At 38.4% G+C, this 21,123-nt stretch overlaps 1 protein-coding gene and 1 long non-coding RNA gene across 7 annotated transcripts in view; one reads left to right on the plus strand and one right to left on the minus strand.

The window, feature by feature from the left end:
- LOC106667812 (ecdysone-induced protein 74EF) overlaps positions 1-21,123 on the plus strand; it is a 305,166-nt gene that overhangs the window by 183,358 nt on the left and 100,685 nt on the right. The window lies entirely within an intron of this gene.
- The window catches only part of LOC112127191, a 120,897-nt gene continuing 112,737 nt past the window's right edge, over positions 12,964-21,123 (minus strand). Inside the window, exon 3 of the long non-coding RNA XR_002910452.1 lies at positions 12,964-13,200. This is a non-coding gene — a long non-coding RNA (uncharacterized LOC112127191). The remainder of the gene's footprint in view (positions 13,201-21,123) is intronic.

The raw sequence follows: 21,123 nt of genomic DNA on the forward strand, positions 1-21,123 counted from the left end.
TCGTGTATGTGGGTTAAGTCTACTATCTAAGTAAAGCCCAAGGTAGCGGACTTGGTTCGATGGTGGTATTATTTTTTGTAAATATGCACTGGTGGACAGGTTTTTCGTTCGAGCGTAAATGTAACTTGTTGGCTTTTTTTGTTCCTTTAACCTGATCCGTCACAGATTGAACCAGTTGGTAATAAGGTTCAGGTGTTGTTGTAGTGCTTCTGTTGCTAGGATAGGATCGGAGTGTGTTGATAAGATTGCGGTGTCGTCCGCGTAGGTTGTGATTTGTGTGTTTGGATGTGTGGGTATGTCAGCAATGTAGATGGTGTAGAGGATTGGGCCTAGGATACTTCCTTGTGGAACGCCAGCTATGATTTGTGTGATAAGTGAAAAATCGGTGCCGATTCTTACTTTAAACCATCGATCTGAGAGGTAGGATTTCACGATAAGGTAGTAGGAATGAGGGAGGATAGATTTTAACTAGAATAGATAGAAGAGGCCGGGGTGCCATACTCGGTCAAATGTTTCCGTAACGTCCAGTAATACGGCTGAGCAGTATTGCTTGTTTTCTAGAGCCGAAGATATCGAGTCGACTACTCTGAAGCACTGCTGAACAGTGGAATGGAGAGGTCGAAACCCAAATTGATGGTTAGGAATTACGTTTTCAGAGTCGAATACAGGAATTAGTCTTTTAAGGAGGATACGTTCAAAGATTTTGGATAAAATAGGAAGGAGGCTTATTGGTCTATAAGAGGATGGGGCACTGGGGGATTTGTGTGGTTTTGGTATTGGAGTTATTAAAGATAGTTTCCACTGGATAGAGAAATAGGTTGTGCGAAATATTGCATTGTAAATAGATGTAATGTACACTATTGCTTATTTGGGTAGATTTCGGAGGATTTTAGGGGTAATTAGACCATGGCCTGGGGATTTTCTTTCGGAAAGGCGGAGAATCTGATACATGACATCTGCGGGGTGGATGGGCTTAAGAGGTAGAGCGAGAGGGGGAGGAGAGTGAAGGAATTCATTGATATGATCTGAGTGTGAAGTGACATTCATATCGGGATGGGGAATAAAAACTGTTGAAAAGTGATCGGAAAGTAGCTGACGCCTTTCTGCGTTTGTCCTGGCCCAGCTACCGTTTGGATTTCTAATTGGAGAAGGCACTTGGTAGTGTTTGGTAACCTTCCTAGTAGCTAGCCAAAGGGAGTTGTCTTGTGTGGATAAGGATTCAAGGTATGACTGGAACTGGGATGAACGGTATTTGGATAATTCGAGTTTCAAAACATAAGTGAGACGGTTAAATGTTACTTTATCAGAGGGGTAATGATGGCGTTGCCATCGCAACCTTGCTCTTCGTTTGGAGGTTATAAGTGTACGTTTATATTCAGGAAGATGGAAATCGGATATGACTTTTGATGAGTGGCGTGTTGGATTTTACTTGTGAGAATACTGACAGCTTGTTGTTGTTTGGTTATCAGTTTTAAGCGGAATGTTTAGCATTAATCGTAAAATGTTTATTTTGTTGCCATAAATAAATCATTAAGCTCTATTATCGAATAAAGAGTAACTTTGCCAAAGTTGATGCTTGGGCTTAAATCGTGGAGAATTTTGCTTAATTAAAACTTCTGAATAGCATGATTTACTAACACCATAAAAAAGAGGTGACTAGATGTACAGATGTTTATTCTGCTTTCATAAAATAAAAGAATAAGTTCAGTTATCCCATGAATTTTCAAGTAATTAATATTTAATTAAGATTTTGGTTGAGATAAAAAAAGTCAGTTTCACGAGCGGGATTCGGACCCACGATCTTCGGCTTGATACGCCGCTGCTCTACCACTTCAGTTATCGTGACACCAATATGACCAATACACTTCTTTTGTTAATTTCTGACCTGTCCTTATATTCTCATTCATAATAGATATATCCCATATCCTATAAAGTTGTAGGCTGTTAGAGGTTAGGATACAAGTTAGATATGTCGGCATGAATTGAAGTATGATTTGTTAGTAATTTTCGAGTGCATAGATAGCATTTTAAATGAAAGAGTTGATTAATTTTCCTTTTTTGCTAACGTCTGTAACATCTTAGCATCTTACAATTTAACACAAAACAAAACCCTAGCAAACGACAACAAGCCTTCAAGGACTGTTATAGCTTTTTTTTGTTCTACCAATCGTCACGCACAGCATTGCGGAAAAATTAACGTTTAACATTCTAAGAAAAGAAGGGGGCGTTCACGAACTTAGTGGACATTTCTCGATTCGAGTTAACACGAGTTTACATCTAATAAACATCGTGAATACCCCTAGATCCTTGGAAAAAAAAGGATACCAGAATTGTTATTTCCTTTAGTAACTGAAATAATTATGCTTAGAAATTTCATCCACGTGCTGTTTTAGTGAAACACGTTGATTGTTGCTGAACGTGTAACGATTGGTCAAGGTGACGATATTACATGTAAGATTCGTGCGTAATTGTTTCCTGCTGTGACTCCGCAAATAGCTGTCCGTGTTTTCAGGACACTTCCCAATTACGGCTTTGTTGGTTTCTTTCTTTTTGTAAACCCCGCCGATCATTACAGAAGGATGGCCCGGACTAGGACACAAAAAATACAAATTGGGAAACAGCACCTGAGGAAAGCTGTAGAACGCGCACCGGTCCATACCACGGATGAATAGGCCCGAAGAGTTGTGAGGTGGAGCCGAAGGAGCCTGTGTAACTCCGTTCCCCGACCGGAACGAGCCGAGAAAAAGACCTGACGTAACCGGCTCGACCTAGAAATCCTCCGGGGCGGTTCGTTTGTCATCCCGACGAGTCCTGTTTTCAAGCGATTTGATTCGATAAGGATAAGAAAATGAGACTGGTTTCCTTGTTCGGCAAGTTTGATACCTTTTCACGATTTCAATAATCAGCTCTTTTCCCTTCCATCGTATCCTAGGGCAAAATTTCAGAAATTGCGTCCGCGGATCCCAGGTGCGGTTTTGAAACAGGTGCTATTATGTCCGAGGGCTGCTCAGAAAGAACGGTAGTGTTCGGCCCGGCCGGTGAGGTAATGCCATTGTGCTTGCAGGGCGTGAAAGAAGGATTCGATAAGGGGAGAATAGAAAATAGAGACCCCCCAATAGAAATCAGCTTTAGATTCAATTTTTATGACAGACAACGGCCTAACTCTTTGGCGAACTGACAATTCATTCTGGTATGCCCTGAAAACAGTAGCCTGGAACTCTACCACACCATACCCTGATACCATTGATTGATCTTTGAAAGTCCTATTTTATCTTGCACACTATGTAACCATTTCCAATAACCTGTATTTTTAATGATTAGATACTTAAATTGTCTTGCCTTTATAAACACTTATGCACATTTTCCCCCTTACGCATTCATTAAATCAAAAAAATAAAAGTCCAAAATAGCGAGAGAAGGAGAGAAAGTCATGGATGATAAATACTCAGGTGGAATAATTATATATAAGTATGTATGATTATGGTAGGTATGTATATAGATATTGAATAGATGTGTGTAGGTAGAAATGATGACAGAGTGCGAAGAGACAAGGTGTTAGAATTAGAGATAGTGCAGAAGAGAACATCATCTCTTAAAGACTGAAATGAAAGTAAAATTGACACAAAAAGTAAGACGTAAGAGGATGTTAAGGATAGATGGATTATTTCAAATACATTTATTTATATGGAGAGATACATAAAGAAAGGAAAAAAGAAAATAACTGGCATTGGAAGTGAAAAAATGCAGACATTAAGAGGTAGAACACCAAAAACTAAATAGAGTATGTGACCGAGAGATGGTGAGAGAGAAAGAGAGGGAGTGAAAGGGAAAGTAAGGGAGGGAGAAAGAGAAAGAAGAAGGAAGACAATATAGAAAGGTATGCAAAAAATGTTTAAGGGGCTTACATTGTGGTCAACAATTAGGTCAAAATACGTTGCAAAAAATAGTGTAGATAAATAAGTAGATAGAGCGAGGATGAGAGTGAGTGTGTGTGTGTGTGTGTGTGAGAGAGAGAGAGAGAGAGAGAGAGAGAGAGAGAGAGAATGATAGAGAAGAATGAAATGTAAATACATAAATATAAAGAGAATGAGAAATGAGAAGGAAAAAAGAGCGATTTATTGATTGATTTAACGTTTTATTTAACCACGCATAGTTAGGACTCGTGAACCTTTCTTCCACGTAACGTGAGTTATGTTAGGTATTATACGTACAATTTATGCAGACGCTTTTGGTCTGTACAATTTATTTTACAAATAGAATGCAAGAAAAAAAAAGAGATAGATCTCCAAAAACGAAATAGATAGATAATGTGTGTGTGTGTGTGAGAGAGAGAGAGAGAGAGAGAGAGAGAGAGAGAGAGAGAGTGAGAGTGAGAGATAAGAAAGAAGACACACATAGAAAGGTATGCAAAAAATGATGTTAGGGCTTACAATGTGATCAACAATTAGGTTAAAAGGAGAATAGAAAAACGGTGTGCTACAAAAAATTAGGCAACCCAAATAGATAACTGTTGAAACGAGAATGGGAGAAGGTAGAAAGAAGATGGATATAAAGAAAGAGAGTTGTTGATTTAGAATAAGGCTGCTCGTCCATTGTAACCGAACTACGACGGCCGTTCAACAGCCGAACTATTTGACCAAACGGACGACCGGCCATATAGCCGAACGCCGTCGTCCACTGTAGCCGATTTTCGTCAGTTCACGACACAGCCCAACTAGATGTAGAAGATTTGTTGCTGCTCGAAAAGTCTTAGTTTACATACAAATGGAATGAAAGAAATAAACAAAAATATTGGAAGTTCCATTTCTAAAGCTATCCTTGACCACAGCTTACGCTGGACATCTCTCTGATGACAGAGTGGATCACGCATGTTCCAAGAGCCTGCTCCTCAACCACACTTATCAATTTTTCGCAATCCATCGAAATGAAAACGAAACGAAAAGGTAAGCAAAAAGCAAAGAACGGCGTTAAACAATGGTGAGCGTTTGATGTCACGTGGTTGACAGTTGAAGTCGAAGTAACCATTCCGCCGAATAGGACTGGAAAATCCAACTTTATTTGGATCGGAAAGTGCTTCGGCCGTACACGGCCCAACACGACCGAACGAATTGGTTCTAATGGACGCGTGCTCATTCGTTTCTTCGCTTTTCGATCATCCGGCCCTATTCGGCCGTGCAAGTTCGGCCGAAAACGGCTCCAGTGGACGGCTTACCTAAGGGTGAAGCATTATGAAACTTATAATTGTTATAGCAACTGAAAAGTTAGAAAGAGTACAGTAAGACAGAATAATCAAGGGCAATGAATAAATATACATGTACGAGATAAAAATTAAAATAAGAAAAATAAAGAGGAAGAGTGCATGCGCAATGAAATTATTCATTGATTTACGAAATCAAAATACGAAAAGTGATTGAATTATTGATTGAGTTAATAGAGATTTACGATATAAATACTCCCAGGTAATGAGTGATTTATTTAGTCAGGCAGAAAGAGAGAAAGAAGACGTATTGACAGTTATGAGCAGTTATAAAGTTTGGACATGAAATTTGCATATACGGCGGTATTACGTTTCATAATTTGACCGATCACGTCCATCGATGTATTTTGACCTGATCAGTGGAATTGAATCTCTTTGAAAGTGCAAATCATGCGTTTCTCATCACATCGGTTTTGAAGCTGTACCTAGCGGAAAAATTCCTCCCTCCTGCCCTAGGTCGGAAGCCGCCGGAAGTGGCACGAAACCGGGCCGCGAACGTCCGAAATAGCGTGCGGGCAAGTTTTTCACCCAAGACAAGTCTAACGCATTGTATTTTTAACCCTTTTTCACCAATCGATCCTCGTGAGCCGCTAATTGGCGTTGTCCTGCCCCAACGGTTTGGCTCATGTCCCGAAACGACGCCGTAACCCCATCCGGCCCGAGAAACAGGGCCATTCGCTTTTTCGGTCGACCAAGCAGACCGCGGCGAAAGAAATCGCAAGTCGATTGTCATCAATTACCCCCTGCCTAAGTCAGTTTTACACGTCAATCACAGAGACACAAGGACCGAAAATTAACAACCAACTGGACTGATCCATACGAGGGTTGTCTTAATCCATACTTCAAATTTATCAAATGCTATTTACCTCTCTTCCTACACATTTTTGCACGTTTACCACATCAATCACTATGACACAAGGACCAAAATAACAGATAATGTCATGAGAAACCGATGGACGCTTAATCTTTCTGAGGCGCACTGCTCATGGTACTGTTGGTAGAAACGAAAGAAAGGTTATTAGGCTTAGTCTGGCTACGTCTGTAAGACCTATGATATGGTCTAGCCTCCTTCTATTCTTCTATGATTAGAAATCCTCTAGACAAACTACAAAAACACTAGGGCCAACAGAAATACAAATAGTCATTATAAAGACAATCGGCCTTGATGGGGCCGCATAGACTCGCTTCTTTTCTTAATACCAATGCTATTTAGCTTTATCGCTATCAACACTCTGAAAAATTTAAACATATCAGTGACTCATATTCTACTTACAACTTGGTTATACAATTTCTTATAATTACTCATTCTGAAAAATTGGTCTATTGTGTAATGTCCATTATTATTTACTGCTCTTTCTTAAGCTTAAGTCTTTTTATCAAATTCCTAATGATCGAATTGCTCTTATGCCAATTTAAAAAAATAACTGGCCCTCCGGGCCGGATACGGCTCAAGTACCATATTTGAATAATAATTCTATTAATTTACCTACATAATTGATTAGAAGCAGAGAATCGTGATAAAACGGACAACTCCATAATGAGAAATCTCTTTTCATTCAACATTTTTGAAATTGACATATAAATATTTATCAAGAATGATCGCAGTCTTAACAACCTGTACGATCAGACGTTAAAATTCCTTGCATGTGCTAAAGGAAACATTTTAACCTGATACATTCGTTGTATGACATCTAAGACAATAATTAGTCCTTCTGGATACGACTCAAATACCATATTTGAATAATAATTCTATTAATTTACCTGCATAATTGATTTACGTTTAGAAACAGAGAAATGTGATAAAACGGACAACCCAATAATGAAAAATCTCGTTGCATTCAACATTTTGGACATTGACGTAAACATATCTGCACAGAATGGCCGCTGTCTTAACAACATTATAATAAGACGTTAAAATCGTTGGTTATTGTAAAAAAATTTTTTTTTTTAACCTTATACTAACCTAATAAATTGCTTATATACCAAGTTAAAAATATAATTGGTCTTCCGGGCCGGATGCGAATCAAATACCATATTTTAATAAAAGTTCCTATCATTTAACAACATAATTGATTTACGCTTTAATGGACAGAGAGATGTGTTAAAACCGAAAACCAAATAATGAGAAATATATGTAGCAATCTTAAGAACTAGTATGTTATGATTAGACATTCCTTGCATTGCTAAAGGAAACATTGTTTAACCGATATTTCTTACATGCGAGGTAAAAATAATAATTAGGCCTCTGGGCGGGATAAAAATCAAGTGACATATTTTAGATGCATTTTGAATTATTTATCTAACTGATTTGATTTTTAATAAATGTAAAGGTTAATGGTTAAAAAGAGTCGGCTACTTTACGACCTTGCGCACCGCAACCCATGTTGGTCTAGGAGGGTTTTCGTTTCCATGGAGTAGCAATCTCAGCCTGCATAGTCCTTCGCACCAACAGGAGCTTTTGCTAATCCGAGTCTATAGACATATGACTCTGAACTCTGTAATGTTCGGACAGCAGTCGTACTATTAATCTAGTCCTAACATGCCCTAGGTTTATTAGTTCGGCAATTGGCTTGTGCTCATCCATCGTTGAACGTGCACGCCTCTGTCGTGGAATCTAACCCCATTGAACTGAGCACTTATCTTAACTCACTGTCTGACGAATTTTCGTTTTTGGCAAATTCGTATGACGCAGAAGGTTCAGGGCTGATTAGTTTTCATCGAAGTTTCACAGGCCAGTTTATCGCCCTCATCGCTGCCCTGCGGGTCCTGGTACCCTAAAAGGGAAAATTTTGTTAGTGTCATTTAATGCCCAAAGAGCTTTGTAATTCCAATTTTGTCTGGCTGTCCGATTTTTTTTTTTTTAACGAGGGTTCGCCAGGGTGCCGGTTTTAGATTCTTATGGATAGATAGACATAGAGAAGCATGTCAAGAGGTTGGTATGTTATGGACAAATAAAAAACCGAAAGACACTGTTGATGGTGGATGAGGTGTATTTTTAGAGAGAGAGAGAGAGAGAGAGAGAGAGAGTGTTGATTTGGTCCTCCGGGGTGGATTTTTTCTGACATAATTAATTGTTATTCAAATTGAACTGAATAACCTATCAGGACGATGAATTTAGTTTCTCAAAATCATACTGAATCGCAAATTAATTCTTAAACATAAGCACTTCCATGTGAGGAGAGGCGAGAGAAAAGGTAGTAGAAGAAAAAAAGAACTTTTTACTTTTTATTTTATTTATTTTTTATAACGAGGGCTTGCAACAGCAGAGTTATATCAACCCTCGAGGTGCCGGTTATTTTGCAAAAAAAACGCCCAGCTGGATTCGAACCCGGGACCTTTATCTTACAATGATGAGCGCCGTGTCAACGCCTACCATTGCGGCCACCGACGCCCCCTTCCGATTTAGTTAGTAAATAAACAATCATTACTAATCAACACGATGCACGCTTAATAACCTAATCTCTTAAGTTTATACCTTTAAACAGACTTCATTATCTATACATTTGTTAATTTATGAAAATGAATTACATTTTACCAGTCATTTTTATAAATTATGATTGAAAATTGAATGAGATTCTATTCTAAATCGGATATCGTCCACGATCTTAAAAAATGTGACAACAAATTGTTGCACAAGTCGTCCGCATTTTATCAAACGGGTCTGCAATTTATTTGTCAACAAAATGCGCCATTACCTAGAAAAATTAAAGAAAAAATTCCATTCTTACTTAACATGCCATGAGAAGATTGAAAATTTACTTTATTCATGAACTGAAAATATGAACATAAGATAACACGAATATTGACACGTTTGACTAGGTCGTGTCATAGTTTTCCGCTCAAATATCCCTCGAGTGGCAATAAACAAAAGCATTTTTGTTGTCATCTTCTATTATCTCGAATGAAATAAGTAGAGCATGACACCTCTTTTTAAAATGTGTGTTTACACTCCACCGGTATGTCAGCTACGTTAAATTACACGTGAAAACCCTTCGGTACGACAAAAATTCTACCGTAAAACGGGGATTTTAACACCAAACCATTGATACTAGAACAAATTCAAAATCTGTAACAATTAATTATTTCGAAAATATGTAAATATTGTAATCCACTTTTTTATTGGACGATTTGGCATACACGAGCGTTCTATTAAACTGTAAACAACCGTCGTTAGCATAAATCCGTTCGAATCAACATGGCGGTCTTTCATTTTCGTCTTTCTTCAAATGAAATTTTTACTGCAATTATATCCCGGATGCCACGATTTTCCATATCAATCACATAGCGGCAAGGAACAAAAACGACTAAAGGTGTTTTATGTGCAGTGGCCGATCGAGGAATATTCCACCGATTAATCAGAATGTGGGCAATATACAAAGGTGTGAATGTATTTATTTGCGGGACTGTATTAGAAAGGTTATTTAGTTTTAGGCTAGATTATAGTTTGCATGTGTTGGGGTTGTACAGCGTGGGGACCAGAACACTGCCCTGAGTTACACCTGCAAAAATATATTGTAAAGACGCCGACCCTTCAATGACACGGCAGTACCGGTCAGTTAAGTAGCTAGGTGGATTAGGTAGTAGGCAAACTAACAACAAATAATGACAAAGAGTTATAAATAGACTGCATACTGGTTGAGCCTCTATAAGAAGACAAAATACTAATAGCGCGATTTATTATAAGTTAATCACTCACCTAGAAGTTTAGGAAATATCTAGGTCATCGTATGATTCTTCCAACAGCGCGCAGGGTTGGATGGAATATGACGGTATGGGAAGTTTTTCAAATAATGTTTGTAGTAATAGGAAGGATGTTTGACCGTTTGGCTTAACCCCAGACTTCTAATCTGTATGTTCAAATTATTTTTAGTTTGAGTTTGTAAAGTAGCTTTTTGCCGAGTGTGATAAGTTTGAATAGTTTTGTCAGTTCTTGTCTTTTAAGCCTTGTTTGTTGGTTTCACGCCAGAGCTTTGAGTATGTACATCCCGAGCGTCATTTTGTCCATATATTAGAAGACGAACGATTGAGATGGAGAACGACTTTTCCTACGAAGTGTGAAGGTTATTTTTGGTAAAGACTGCAGTGGTTAATGTGTTGTGATGTTTTCGATTGACATATAGTGGATGGAGGTTTGGAGTTACACAAGATAAAGTTTGGTCAGTGCACTGCTCTGAGGAAAGATGCAGGGAGGTAATTTACCGTCAATAACTCGAATAAACCGTCGGTTGAGTAGTTGGTAAGAGACAGTCAGGCAGGTGGAGCTATGCTGTCTACATTCTCTCGCAGTTCTTCGAATGTTTCCTCAGAACTAATTCATCTTAAAATAGTATTTTTATGATTTTTTCTCCTATAAATACATCTTTTTGAAAAATTCAACGAGGTTATTTATAAACAAAGAAAACAATAAGAGTTTAATATGCAGCCTGATACCACTAAAGAATCTCTCGAGTCCCCAAACACAGGCTCTTGAATACGAATGCAATACGAACCTCTGAGATAGCCCATCCTTGGAAAACTTGGAAATACTTCCGGTTTTCAAATTCGCAGTGACAGTAGTATTGACACTAGTTTTAACTGTGCTGCCATGCGTAGGTTCCGAAAACCTTTCTGTGGGTTAGCTGTATATAAGAGAATAGGTGGAGAGAATGCTGTCCACATTCTCTCGCAGTTCGACTGTTTCCGCATGATTAATGTTGGATAATATCCTACAGTTTGAATTAAGTATACACATGTCTTTTTGAAGTAGTAACATTTTTTAAACTTCATTTTTTTAAATTAGCTACCCTTTTTAAACTCTCTTGCCTTTTTAATTACCCTTATTATCCTTAATAATTTATTCTACGCCGGAATTTCATCATTAAAGAAACAATTTCATGTTATCTTCTTTGAAGGTGGACTTTTTTCCTCCCTTTACGATATTGACGGAGTTTCCTCCGTAATTATTTATATTCAGCTCAATCAGAAGTTGATTTATTTTCTCTATGAAGTAAATAATTGTGTTACCGGTATACAGTCTTGAAGTGAATGTTACAACTATAAATAATAAAATATTCTTTTAAGCAAGTACTTTATTGTTGTGGAAAGATAAGACGAAAAATGCCAGCTAATGGGACCACATAATAGGAAGAGGGTCTTCTTGACCGCCCTTTGCATCTGTCCTCCAAACTACGGTTACACTTGGCAACAGATTGTGCCAGAACTCAAATTGAGTAAAATTTTAATAAGCACACTTAATGCATTCCAGCGCGAAAATATTTTTCGCAGTACGCAGTTCAAATTCTGCAAAGCTGCAGCCGGCCATGTCCAGTCTCCAGGAGCATCGGCCAGACCACCTGGTCAGCAGAAGTTTATTGGCCAGAAAAATCGGCGACCGAGTGGATGAAAAAATAGAGAATAGTCGCAAGTAGCTTTATCATTTATATGGGATGTAAAAATGAGCTTACGGTTCATTACCACCCAATGTTTGACCAACCTGTACACGGCAACATCCTTGCTGAACAACATCCCTGCTTGGCCGCGGTTTTAAAATAATTAATATGGTCAATTATGACCTCTACACATATTTGGATTATGATTAATTTTGATTTTCTAACGGTTGCATAAACATCCTACGCGGTCACTGCTATGTTTTTCCTGTTCAATATTGTATCTATTGTCAAAGATTTTTTTTAGAGCTGTCGGGCCGCCTACTTTCGCGTAGAAAGTTCCAATTAACTTGCTTGAGAGTGTTCATTTTATTGGTGTATTATCAGTTTTACCTGCATTTCTTTTATAAATATGACAGATTAAGTGATCTTTTTTGTTTGATGTTGTTTTATGGCTCATCCTCCGGGTCCGCATTGTTTCGCTATACGGATGTTTACCAAAGCACAACCTAGTCATAAGGGGTCGTAATCTAAAATTTAATATTAAAAATGTACAAAATATTGATACATTTTATATTAAAACACAGCCAGACATCTGATGTATTTAGTAGACATAATTTATATTTAGTACTGGGCGACTGTGTGTCCGCCTGGTCTCGCCCCATCGTGTTATTCAGTACTTATAGATTCGTGACCTGAATTGATTTTTTTTATTAATGAGCTGTTTTGGGTTCATTCTTGGTTAAATTATTATTTTATGTTTTTTATTTTTTTTTGGGGGGGGAGGGGTTACAATGAAAAATTTCCTATCTAATACAGAAGGATGATTTATTTTATTTGAAAAATATTGACGAAAAGAAATAGAATTAGAGTGAGAGCTCAGCTTCTGAGTCCGTCTAGTTTCGCTGTGAGATCGATAATAGACACCCTTTAATTAAGATAGTAATGAAATTCATTAAGTATTTATTCATCATATAAACCACATTTTAATAAGGTAAATTTTACTCTATTTTATTACGAAATAAATAAAGGTTCGTTTCCCTAATTTTACGTAAAGTAGAAAGAAAATTAGTCAATTAATTTATAAACCTTTATTTTCTTTGTTTTTACTTTATCGCTTAATAAAAAAATTTTTGTTTACATTTTTCATTGTTACGTTGTCTTTCTACTACGTTCTACTAAGAATTGTGTTTGTTTAAACAAAAAAATAATCGATTTTCTTCTGATATGAGGAGAAAATTGAGTGTTTTCCTTGCAAATTTTTTTTTTGAAAATAAAGAACACTTTGGGCCCAGTGGCCGCCTTGGTCCTTTTGGACTTTTTGAAAAAGAGATCAAAGCCGTTGCGATATCACAGGGGTTCAGTCACCCGTGGCTCAAATCGGTCGAGAATAGCTTACCGCTCGGTTTTTCTGGAACAATCAGGAGTAACCCAATTTTCGAAACACTTCCTGGCCTCTGTTGAATGCGTAGACAAATTTCATGGAGAGGGTCGTCGCTCCTCTGGACGGGCAAAACGCTGACGGGAACCGGGTAAACAAGGAAAATCGCCGGACGTTTCGAGCATAGGTGGGTTTTTCTGAAATTCACACATACAATTTTGTTCTGATGTGAAGCCAATTGTAAAAAGAAAACTCAGACACAAACCTGAATAAGCTGAAAATACGCATGAAAATTGTAAGGACAAGAAGCTATGTTTAAACCGCTATAAATCATAAATTAGGCTTATTATTTCAAAATTTGAGAAATTGAAAGCTAAGGAAGCATTTTTTTCAACGCTCGCACCTACAAAGCATTATTTTACTATTTGCAGGGAAAACTGATATGTTGTAGTTTATTTTATGTTGGAATTTGACTTTATATGAAATTTGTTTAGATTGTAATATAAGCAATAGTTTAGGAAATTATGGGACTTGTGCAATTTGTACGTTTGTGTTTGAGTATGGACGATTACTGGACCAAGACTGCAGGCCAAATCAATACGGATATTAAGTGGCACCCAAAGACATGCCTAACTCAGCGTCACTGGAGCCATGAGCACAACGCCAACCGCGGCCCTGGAAGTGTTGTTAAACCTCCCACCACTTCATATTTTAATCCGAGGAGAAGCCAGAGCAGCAGCTCACAGGCTCATAAATGGCCAACTATCTGCAAGGATAGGTCATGTAAATAAGCAATGGAAACTAAAGGAGGAGATACAGGCAGATGCCAATTTAGGCATGCCAGTTGATGCCCCTACTCCAAAATACAATTTTACGTACAAGGTTAATTTTACGTTTAGTACAAGGTACTTTATTCACAAGGGAGAATGGGCCAAAGGAACACCGCTAAAGGCAAACTTCTACTGGTATACTGACGGCTCCAAAGCTGAAGGGCACGAGAGCTGGAGTCTTCAGCTTGACTCCAAAGCCCGAACTGACGGTAAACCTAGGTAAATATGCTACAGTTATCTTACAAAAGAACTACTGGAAGGCAACCGCAACCAAACCAGGATCCTGGTTGGACTCCTGACAGGACATGACGTTCCCGCATAGTCGGTGGTCCATAAAAGGACAATGAGGATATTTAACGTCCGCACCTGGCCGATTAGGCCTTGTCGGACGTTTTGATTCTCAGGTGAGAGCTGACGCACTTCCGGATACGACTGACGGGTGTTACAGCCGCAGCGTTGGCGTAGAGGCCGCCCCAGCCCCGAGGGGCCAAGACAAAGTTCGCTCCCCGCTTGCCCATTCCGAGTGGTTGGGTCGCATTGAGCATTGAACCGTATGCCGCGCGCAAAGAGCTACCTAGGCTGAAATACATCAGCCTGGTTTCCCGCGCACTCCCTAGATAGAGAAGATCAGTCTATCTCCCAGAGTATTGGGGCTCCCCTAGCATAGAAACTTCCGGATCCGCTCCCTCCGCGGTTTTGTTAAAAGTGGAATTGCTAGCCACTCCCTAGAGGAGACTGCCTTCGGTAAAGGTCGCCATTCGTGTACATTACATACTTCGAACAGGCGCGACCGACCACTGTCCATTCCCATCCGCCACTTCTCACGTATTCGAGGGACTCCGTCAGTTAGTCTAAGCGTCCTTAACGCTATACGCTTCGATGGTCCGATTCTTCGTATTTCGTGAGGGCGGGTTTATAACGATGGTCATATGCAAGTACTCGGGCAAAGGTCACAAATAGAAGAACAGCCTTTCCTCTAAGTTCCCGCCAGGGGCGTCGCCACATACCACTACGAATCCATTCCCAATAGCAGGGGCTGGACTTTGGAATATTTCTGCTACCCCGTAGTACAAATGGTTATGCACCCTGCCCCGTCTATGCAGAAAGGACTGGTACCCTAACCCACGGGTGTCTCTGATAAAGCACCCGCCGCCCCCTGCCGATCCGAGTACATCTTGTGCTTTAGAGAAGTTGCCTCGCCCTCAAGGCTGCACCATTATTTTCGCAGGTCGCAAGGAGGAGAGAGCACATGCACCGAATAGGAGTACAGACAGAAGAAACACTGTGCAGATACTGCCAGAAAGAGGAGGAGACCGCAGAACATATTCCATGTTTCTGTGAAGGTTCTTGTAACTATAACAAGAAAAACCACTAAGGAGCTGCTGGCAAAGCTATGAAAGCTGTTTACCAACCTGAAGCTGGCCAGAGAGTTATAAAAAACAGGGTAGTACTGTAGATCTACTTAGGTCGAGGTGCAGTAGGCCTTGTGGCCGCCTCTTTTATCCCTTTGGACGGTTACAGGGAATTATTTATTTAAACCAAAACAAGGGAGAAAAACACGCAAAGCTAGCACAGATACAATTTCTTTCAGTTTTGGCACAAGCTGGCTGATGATAAACGAAAAACGCAGGGGATGAATTGCGACAAAACTCGAAAAATATTCGCCATTTTTTAAATTGCTGTGTCAACTGAGATTAAAAAGTAGGATTTTTTTAAAGGTCTGTTATTCCCTTCTTTTGGAACTAGTCCACCCTGAAAAATGTCCAACCTTTCGGCCCATAATCCTCAAAGGATTTTCCCATTTTAGTCCATTTTTAGTCGGATCTTTTTAAACATACGTATTTTTACGACCTAAAAAGTAGGCCAGACAAGGGAGCAACAGTTTATTTTGTACAAGAGGATGGTAATTATTATACAGCTTGGGCAATTTTTATAAAAAAGAAGGTGGTTTTAAGTTTATATTTCAATGTATTTTACGCTACATTTTAGAAAAAATTGAAAAATCGGACGCAACTTCTTTCAATTAAAACTGTCTTTTGATGCAAATTAACATAATAATTTTATTTACGATATAAATTCATATTTGATTGTTTATATAATCAATTCTTTTCTTTCTTTTAAATTCTTTTCCTTACAGCAAGACAACTTATTTTCCTGCATAGTTAGTTAACAATAAAAAAATGTAATGAAAAAAGTATAACTTGCTTTGACATTTTTCGGTTCTTTTATGTCAATATATTTCACTCATAGATAATAATATAAACACAGGCAAAACCCAGCGAAACAAACCGGACATGCATGGAGAAAATGAACCTTTTGAGGATCCAAACGATAAATGCACACTGTATGTAGGGTTAATAATACAAATATAATTGTAATAAAAAACGAACAACGCCTTGAATCTTTTAAGTTGTTTATGCCAATATATTTCAAGCATAGATAATACAAAAAGAGGCAGAAGCCAGCGATACAAAGCTGACATTCATAGAGAAAATGAAAATTTCAAGGATCCAGACGGTAAATGTGCTTAGGTTTTCACTTTCTCACAAGTTCTACGGGACTAATTCATTATAATTGTTTTCATACTTTATTTTCAATTTGTCTTTAAGATTTACTGATACATTGGTTATTTCCATTTTTTGGACATCATTCTTACTTTGGAATGCAATAACGTAATCATCATCATGATCAATTTATTTTTTCAAAACCTGAATTTTTACAAGATAATTGTGAAAATGGATTGCGATTTTTTTTTCGTCCTTCAGAATTAAACAACACCCTGGACATATCCAACACTTATTCTGCTCGTAATCCTCACAAGATCTTATCTTTTTGTATCTATCTCTCTTTCTTTCTCTCTCTCTCTCTCTCTCTCTCTCTCTCTCTCTTCTCCCTCTTTCTCTCCCTCCCCCTCTCTCACTCCCTCCTCTTACTATGTCTGTCACTCTCTCACTCCCTCTCTCTCTCTCCCTCCCTCCATCACACCTTCACTCTCTCTCTCCATCACTCTCTCCCTTTCTCTCTCTCCCTTTCTCTCCCTCCCTTTCTCTCCCTCCCTCCATCATACCCTCCCTCAGTCTCTCTCTCTTTCTTTCTCTCTCTCTCTCTCTCTCTCTCTCTCTCTCTCTCTTCTCCCTCTTTCTCTCCCTCCCCCTCTCTCTCAATCTCTCACTTCATCTCTTCCTCACCGACATATGTACATTCAGACGATTTTAGTTGCTTTAAAGCAACATTACAACATTGGTCCTCCGGGCGGATGACTCAAATAACCCTGCACACTTGGTAGTTAGAATTGCTATGTGGTACTACTTTATAGGTTTTTTTTCTATGTTAAATTTCTCTCCCTCTCCCTCCCTCTCTCTCACTCTCTCTCTCTCTCTCTTTCTCTCCTTCTCTCTCTCTCCCTTTCTCTCCCTCCCTCCATCACACCCTCTTTCTGGCTCTCTCTCTCTCTCTCTCTCTCTCTCTCTCTCTCTCTCTCTTTCTCTCTCTCTCTCTCTGTGTGTCTTTCTCTTCTCTCCCTCCCTCTCTCTCTCTCCCTCTCCCTCCCTCTTTTTCTCCTTCTCTCTCTCTCCCTTTCTCTCCCTCCCTCTCTCTCCCTCCCTCCATTACACCCTCTCTCTGTCTCTCTCTCCCTCCCACTCTCTCTCAATCTCTCATCTCTCACTTCATCTCTTCGTCACCGACATATGTACATTCAGACGATTTTAGTTGCTTTAAAGCAACATTACAACATTGGTCCTCCGGGCGGATGACTCAAAGAACACTGCACACTTGGTAGTTAGAATTGCCATGTGGTACTACTTTATAGGTTTTTTTAATCTGTGTTAAATTTCTTATTGCATGTGTAAAAAGCCTGGTGATATATTCAGTGTCAACTGTTGCGTGAGAATGTATTTATAAGCCTGAATGTGTGTTTAGTACAAAAGCGTCGATAGATGGAACCTCAAAGGACTAAACGTTATAAAGAAATTGGTCCACTCTCACTGGTGACTTAAATGAACGGTGTATCCGACAGTTACAGCAATTTCACTATGTTATCTAATTCTAAAAATTGTAGTGACTATATAAAATATGACATGAAACCAACGTACGGTTATATGATATATGCTAAGTTAAAATTCCTAACCCTCTCCCCCTCAATATATTTCTAATCTGTAAAAAAACAATAAAAACGAGCCCGTGCAAAATTAAAACAGATCTTGCGAAAAATACGAGGACAAAGTTTTGATCAGGGAAACTATAATCGTTCTAGATCGAACCGAAATAGAACTAGGGCGGTTGGAGCGAATCCTTTTTATTATATTTTCATACGCAAACAATAAATGCCAGGGACGAGATGGGATTATTTTGAACGGCCTATTTGAGTTGAATATCTACAGTTTTTTTTCTATTACAAAAAAATTTTCTAGTAATTTTTTCACAAACAAATGTTGACTATTGAAGATATACCTTCAAAATCGATAAATTTCCCTTTATTATTTTTAATCGCTGCCAACTAAAATTGAATTATTTCTTAATTAACGCAACAAAATAGAATTAATCTGAAATTGGAATATTATTTATTATTTAGGCCCAACACCATCAATTTTCTTACGTTATCGTACAATCACATAGAACCATATTCTAAACCTTTTTATTTGACATATAATAAAAATATTTCAGTAATGTAAACTTGTAAGATTTACTAACATATTCATATAATTTGCATATGCATTAGCGTTGGATGTAAATCCCTTTTGTCGGATTATGTAATTTCATAGCATATATTTATATATATTATTTTCATGGTCCTTGATGTACTGTCAAAGAAGAACTGCTTTGGTGCCAACATTGTTCTAGATTTACAATATGCCATTTAATCCAATTGTTCACTAATGTTACAGTAATTTAGGTCTTTGCTGTGGCACGAATCTTCATGAGATTATTTTGGCTTTAAAGATTAGCTTTCAAAGAAATTAAGTACAAAGGTTCTATAGGGATTCTAGATACAGACCGACTATGTGTCCAAAATATGAGGGGGTGCCTGAAGCTGTCTTGGTACAACCGGTCCGGTTTTAGAAAACAATTTAAACTCTTTGCTTTGTGTTGTTCTTCAGTAAGTTCATTACGATTTGTTTATGGCCGCCCATTTTAAGATTTGAATCCATAGGTACAAAAGGTTCTAGGAGATTTTGAGCGAGGTACGTGAAGCTGCATTGTCATGCTACAACAGTATTTTATTTTTGGGAAATGATTTTAGCTCTTTGCTTTGGTTCTTCACGCATAGTATTACGATTTACCGGCCAGCTATGGTCGCCCATTTTAGGATACACTAGCAATCCATAGGTACAAGAGGTTCTAGGAGATTTTGAGCGAGGTACATGAAGCTGCATTGTCATGCTACAACAGAATTTATTTTTGGGAAATGACTTTAGCTCTTTGCTTTGGTTCTTCACGCATTGTATTACGATTTACCGACCAGTTATGGTCGCCCATTTTGAGATACATTTGAATGCGTTTAGAACACAAGTTTTCTTACAAGAATGAGTACAAACCATCTATTACATCCACCATTGGTTCCCGATGTAGTGAAAGTGTCTTGATAGAACAGAGTTCTGGTTTAGCGAAATGACTTTGATTCTTTGCTAGAATGACCCTATTACACTAGGAACACAAGATTTAATAAGTTTTCCGAGTTCCGGCACTAGACATCCAACCAATTTTTGGGTGTCTGATTCTGTGGAAAGAGCCTTTGTACAACGTTGTTCTAATTTTAAGTAATAGCCTTTGATTCTTGGTTGAAATTACATTTCTATGATAAGGCGCAGTTTTCACTAGGTATATGGTTTTAGAAACTTCTGTGTCAATACTGGTCATGCACCCAATATTTGTATAGTACCTTATTCTGTAGAGAGTGCCTTAGTACAACAATGTTCTAATTTTGCGCAATGACATAGGCTATTTGTTCATTATTACTAGATATGGACGCCTGTTTTAGGATACTTTTGATTGCATTAGGCACATGAGATTTTACATGTTTTGTTAGCGCGTATTGGCCATATTACTAAGTACAAAATCATCGAGGTATGCGTTTTTGATTTAGTTTTACTATAGGATTTTGGCATGGAGATGTAGGCCAAGGATTCTGAAAATACCGTGCTTGATTTGCTTCAGTGTTTTTGAATTTTCAGGGCGAGGGTTGTACTTGTTTGGGTCTTAAGCGTCTCTATGGTCTAGCGACGTCTATTCGTTTGCGTTTATTGTTTTTTCGTCAGGGAAATTGTCAGTCAGCGTCATTCCGAGGTTCTCAACAGATAATATTTATAACCCGGAGCCGGGACCATTTTTCCCGGTCAATCTAGAATATGGTAAAGAGGACATCGGCTACACAAATAGAAGAGGTGACTGAAGGGTCAACGGGGCGGGATAGGGGCACCGAACGGCCGACTGTTTCTTATAAATCAAGGAGGTGGGCCAGATTCGCCGCCTCCGAACTGGGCCAACGGCTTTGGGACAACCGGAGATTTGTTGTTTCTCCGGATGGAGGTTTAATTTTAGAAGATGATTTAGCCGAATGGCGTTTCAACTTGTCGCCCCTTTTTGTTCTCTTGGAAATATTGAAAAAAGAAAAAGCTGCCGCCTGAAAATTCCGTTGACATACAACCTGACATCACTCAGATAAATCATTAAGAAAATGAGGGTGAATAAAAATAGCAAAATAATCATTATTAACTCACATTTTGGCCATGGGTTCACCATATTATAAGAAAATGTACATCATATATTTTTTCCAGATTTATTTACAAAAAAAAAACGAACATAACAAGATGGTTAGGTTAATAGGTAAAAATAGCTATGATTGGCAGTAAAACATGATTCGATTTGATTGTATTTTATTTATGCATAACCAAAACGGGTTTCAATATATGATACGCATCCGTAGGGCGAGATAGGTACATATGTAGGTAAGTAGATAGATAGATGGATAGATTGAGTGTTTGATAGTTTGGCATGGCTAACGAGGTCTTCGGATTTTACTATAATTGAAAATGTCTGGGGATGTCTTCCCAGGGCTATCGATAGTTCCAAAAAATATAGAGTTGCAACTCGCGATCCAAGAGGAATGGGAAGAAAGAAATTTTCTAAAGATGTACCTTTACGACCTTCCAAATCAACTGCTAATTGCGTTCAAGAAAGTTTGAGTCTACGCGCGGTATTAGAATAATTTTACCATTCTTTTTTTTTTAAATATTTAATCTAACTTTTAATAAAAACATTCTAAAGATGTACTATCTTTTGCCCCACTTG

The sequence above is a fragment of the Cimex lectularius genome, unplaced genomic scaffold, assembly GCF_000648675.2.
Source record: "Cimex lectularius strain Harlan isolate CLEC.00 unplaced genomic scaffold, Clec_2.1 scaffold95, whole genome shotgun sequence".
Classification (NCBI taxonomy): domain Eukaryota; kingdom Metazoa; phylum Arthropoda; class Insecta; order Hemiptera; family Cimicidae; genus Cimex; species Cimex lectularius.